This window comes from Crocuta crocuta, unplaced genomic scaffold (genome assembly GCF_008692635.1).
Source record: "Crocuta crocuta isolate KB4526 unplaced genomic scaffold, BGI_CrCroc_1.0 scaffold367, whole genome shotgun sequence".
Taxonomy (NCBI): Eukaryota; Metazoa; Chordata; class Mammalia; order Carnivora; family Hyaenidae; genus Crocuta; species Crocuta crocuta.
This window is the reverse complement of record NW_027527936.1, coordinates 2,765,483-2,770,473: the sequence shown is the minus strand read 5'-3', so window position 1 is coordinate 2,770,473 and position 4,991 is coordinate 2,765,483. Positions and strand designations below refer to the sequence as shown.

General features: G+C 53.9%; 1 protein-coding gene across 3 annotated transcripts in view; it reads right to left on the bottom strand.

Moving 5' to 3' along the window:
- The window catches only part of TMEM269 (transmembrane protein 269), a 28,991-nt gene extending 25,827 nt beyond the window's left edge, over positions 1–3,164 (bottom strand). For all 3 annotated transcript variants that reach the window (XM_077752021.1, XM_077752019.1, XM_077752020.1), the window contains exon 1: positions 3,075–3,164. The gene's annotated coding sequence lies outside the window, so the exon portion shown is untranslated. The remainder of the gene's footprint in view (positions 1–3,074) is intronic.
- Positions 3,165–4,991: the final 1,827 nt, after the last annotated feature.

Below are 4,991 nucleotides of genomic sequence, written 5' to 3'. Positions count from 1 at the left end.
GGGGGGGGGAAGGGCAGGGGGGGGGGGGGGGGGGGGGGGTGGTCAGCCCCACAGGGCTTTCATCCTCCCCAGGAGCAGCAGCCCTGCCCCGGGGCCCCAGGGCGCCAGGGAATCAGCCAGCCCTGCCTGTCTCCGTAGCCTGGCCGGCTCTGGTTTTCCTCTAAGACCAAACGTGCACTCTGTACACATAAATGGCCTATGGCACAAAGTTTCTTTGGGAGAAAGAGCCCCAGTGCTTCCTGAAACAGGGAAGCCGCACTGGTCATCTGTAAACACCAATCCTGAACCTGAGTAAAATCTGCAAGTCCTGAGGCGTGGTCGCATCTGCTTTCGCATTTAATCTTCACTCATTTTAAAGGTGAGGAAGTGGAGACTCTGCCTCTACTCGCCCCGTGTCTGCCCCAGGCTAGACTTAAAGACAAATTATGGCCCATAAACTCTGCCACCAAGATGTCAGAGCCTGGGAGGAGGGGGCTGGACTGGGAGTTCAGAACTGGGAGTCTCTCAGGACGGCGCTGTGGGGCACACTACTCCCCCAGGCCGGCCATCAGGATTCCTGGGACCCTGCAAAGCCTAAGACAGAAGAACGTTGGCTGAGAAATCTGGGAGTCAAGGCTGGCTGCAGAGTTCCTCCCCAGGAACCCCTGCCTCCGGGTCTCTCCTGGGCCCTGGGGCTGACCCCAGCGAGACCAGACACCTCCGTCCCCAGCCCAGCTGCTGCCAGGGCACTAACCCCGCATCTCTGCCAGTCAGGGGTAGTCAGCAGATGCCTGGGGCATTGCCAGCAGTTACCACACACACCTCATCTGTACTACCTGAGTTGTTGTTTTTAATTAATGATCTATTATCTACTGTATCATCTCATTTATGAAGCACTTTCATGTCTATGGTTTCCATTGGCCCGTGAGGCCTGCCAAGGTGAGGGTTAATATCCCTACTTGCCAGGTAAGGCAAAGAAGACTCAGTCTTGCTCAAAGTCACACCAGAAGTGGCAGACCGGGACTTACAACTTCACCTTAGTGTTCTTTCCCCTTAACTCTGCACTCTGCTCTCTACCAACCAATAGGACTGAGCATTGTACTCCCTGTAAGCTCGGCCTGTGCCAGGTGCTGGGAACACCTGCACAGAACGCACGGTCTATCAGGAAACAAGGCTCATGCATGCATGTGGGGACTCCCAGACTCTGTTCATGGTGGTACCCCATCTCACAGAAGAGGAAACTGAGGTTTCAAGATAAAGTGACTTGTCCCAGTGAATGACGGAGCCAGGATTTGAATCGGGCCTCCTCCTTCCCAATTAAATGCAATTTTTCAGGTTCCGGGTGTAAGGATGTAAGGCTCTAGAAATCCAGAGACGAAAGGAGCCGTCCATTCATTCAGCAAACATTTGGTCATGAGCGAGACTGAGTGCCTGGTGCTTGGGACGTGGAAAAGATTAAGACCTGGCCTTGTGTCTCAAGGAGCTCAGGCCAGCAGAGGTGTTCGACCCTGCACAGAAAAGGGGAGGTGACCAGGCTGCCAGGGGAGCACAGAAGAGGGGTCCAGCCTGACAGAGGGCTCAGAGAAGGCTTCTCAGAGGAAGGGTCTGAGGCGTCGCACAGAAGTGGCCTGCAGGACTAGATCGTGTCACTCCCGAACTTTGTGGAAGCCTGTCAGTGGCTCCCCAATCCCCCAGGATGGAGTCCACCTCCTTCCTTTGGTGCACAAGCCCTTAGGATGAGGCTGGCTCAGCTCTCGGCCTCCTCTGTCAACTGCCCCTGGCTCTGGCCCTCCCTCTGCTCTCAGGCTGGTTTGTGGTCCTTCTTGGGAAGGCTGACCCTCCCCCCTAGAGTGAGCACTCCTCCTCTGCACGGCCACCTCTCCGTGTGCTCACCGTGTGACACTTGGCACTCTGCACTGACACCGCCTACCTTGTCTTGTCTACTGCAGGGCAAGCAACCTGAGTGCAGACTGAGGTCCCCTGTGCCCAGCAAGAGGCCTGACAATCGAAGTTGTTCAATGATCGTTAAATCAGTAGAGTGTGTCACTCTGGTGCTTCCCAAAGATCCTCTCACTGTGACAAATCGCATCTCTCCCCTGCACCAAAGCCTGTTGAGTCTGTCCTCCAAGAAGCTCTCTTAAAAGAACTCTCAGCAATCCAGACCCTCCACACACACCCAACATTTACCCAATGCCTATGATCTTCCATTTACTCATTTTAAGAAACATTTGTTGACGCTCTGTGCCAGGACTGCGTTCCAGGGCAGAGAACAAGAGCCAGGCTGCATCCCCAACAAGGAAGGAGTCTGGTAGGGGAGGCAGACTCGAGTAGGGACAGTGCACAAGTGTTACATTGGGCAACGGGCTGTCCCCTTGCTGTGGGCGCACAGTGGAACACCAGACTACGTCTGCGGTGGCAGGAGGGAAAGGTTTCATTAATGTGGCGATATTTAGGGAGAGTCTCCAAGGAAGAAGGGGCAAAGGGGTAAAAGGTGCCAAAGCACAATGAGGCTGGATCCCAGGGAGAAAGGGGCGCACCAGAGGCGCAGTGGGCGGGGAGCCCGAAGTTGGGGATATGCCCGAATGACCTTGAGTAGCGGTGATGTTTGGTAAGGAGGTGTCTGGGTCGGATATGGTTGGGAGTAGAGGGGAGAAAGGGAAGAAAACGCAGGCAGCCCTGAGGCCGGTGAGAGAGAGCAGAAAAGTGAGCAGGCGGAAACTGCAGAACACCGAGCTGTGGGCAGGAGAGGGCAGAAGGCAACGGCCCTAGGTCGCACGGCCTCTGTATCCGGAATCCAGGGCACGAACTGCAGTGAGTATGCTCACGGCGGGGTGCTCCATCCCGCGCAGGAACTCAGGGCTCGGCCACTAGAGTTAGACCTGCTCACGCTCTCACAGCCCTACAGGCCACACCCCTACAGGCCACATCCCTGGGAGATAGCCACGCCCCCTTCCCGTTCTCGGGTCCCTCCAGGCCCTGCGGGGGTCCCAGGACACCACCCCCTGACGCCACCCTGAAGAGAGGCAGGCTGGGCTCTAGGAGAGCCCCTCCCCACAGGGTCCTGGTCCCTCCCAGTACTGTGTCAGGATGCTTACCTGGGGACCAGACATTCCTGGGTGGAGTGAGGGCCGCACTCCTTCCCCGCTTCCTGTGCGGTGGGGGTGGCCAGCCCAGGCCTAGAGGCACCGCGCAGGTCCCAAGCCTCTGGCTCTTAGCTCACAATCCAGGAGGGGCAAGGGAGGGGCAGCGGGCTCTAGTTGGCTGGAAGAGGGGCCTGGTCCTGGACCACCCTATGGGCGCCTTGGGGAGGAGGAGGGGACTGGTGTGGCCAGCAAGGGAAGGCTCGGGAGGCAAAGAGACCGGAAAGCATGGTGCGGGAGAGGTGGGCTGGAACGGCTTGGGGGAAGAGAGGGCTGTAAAGGGCTGCTGGGCTCTANAAAAAAAAAAAAAAGAAAGAAAGATGATTCTGGCAGCCGGTGTGGAAGGAGGCCCTGTAATACCGCAGGCCAGATGAGACAGGCTGGAGCAAGGACATAATCGCTGGACAGCAACAGGAGGGAATGGAGGTAGCCGGCTCAGGAGCCACTGTGAAAGAAATCCCCAGGGTGTGGGAGAGGTGTGAGAGGGAGAAGGTAAGAGCCTCTCGGAGGTGTCTAGATTTGGCAACTGGACGAACAGCGCGCTCCAGAAAGAAGCTTGTTAGTACCGGGTAGGTTCCTAGGCACAAGTTCTAACAGCTGCCCCACATCCTCCCACCTGCCCTAACGCTGAGTCAGCAGCACTGGCTTCCAGGACCCCACAGGAGAATATGCAAGGGAAGGGGCGGGGCTGTGGTCACGGGACACTTCTGTCTCTCCCAGCAACCTGGAGGGGGAGAGAGGAGCGTGTTCTGAGTGGGGACTAGCCACTGGCACTGTTGACGACGCTTTACAGACATTATCATCTTCCTGGATTTTCTCAAGTGCTCATGACATTAGCATCAGCGTTTCTATTGTCCAAAAGAGGAAATGGGGGATTCGTTGATTTTAATCATTGGCGGAACTGAGATCTGAACACAGTCTAACACTAAAAACAGGCCTGAGATGTCTGAGAAACTGAAAGAGAAAACCAGGAGGGAGGCAACAAGTCCAAGAGTCAAGTCAGCCTTCCTTTTATCCTTTGTATTTACCTTAATTTGTCTCTGCCACGTGGACCATTAGTGGCAAATTAAAAACTACAGCATACTGGGGCACATGGGTGGCTCAGTCGGCTGAGCGGCTGACTCTTGATTTCATCTCAGGCCATAATCCCATGGCCGGGGATCAAGCCCGTGTTGGGTCCTGTGCTGGGTGTGGGGTCTGCTTAGAATTCATTCTCTCCCTCCTTCTGCCCCCTTCCCCGCTTGCAAGTGCTCTCTCTCTCTCTTTCTAAAAAACAAAACAAAACAAAAAAGCCAAACAACAACAAAAACCACTACAGCATACTAATGGTAATGCTGGCTTTACCTCTTAACCAAGTTTATGTTGCAGCTGTAACACTACCAGATGTGTAGATCTTACTTTGCTTTCCTGAACCTATTTCCTAATCTGTAAAATGGGACTCTTGTGTGAATTAAATGAGATTATGTGAAGTGCTTGGCGCAGAGTAGAAGTTCAATCATTATCAGTATTTATTCTAAGGACATGATCATGCATCTGTTAGCCTGGACATCCCCAAGACTTCCTTCTGAAGGGGGAGAAGACGCAGGGGTAGCTCAAAAGACACTTGTCCCCATCGGTCAGAAGTTTCTAGCTTCCTTCTGTTCTGGAATCTCACAAGGAAGTAGAGAACAAGAACAGTAGACTGTCTACACTTGTATTAATATGGTAGCCACTAGCCCTTAAGGGCCTAAAATGTGGCTAGTCTGAATTGAGATGTGCTATATCTGTAAAATACATACCAGAGTTCAAATATCTATATATGAGAAAGCACACTAAAATTTTTTTAGTGTTATTTGTTGAAGTGTTTATATTTAGGATATATTGGGTGAGATA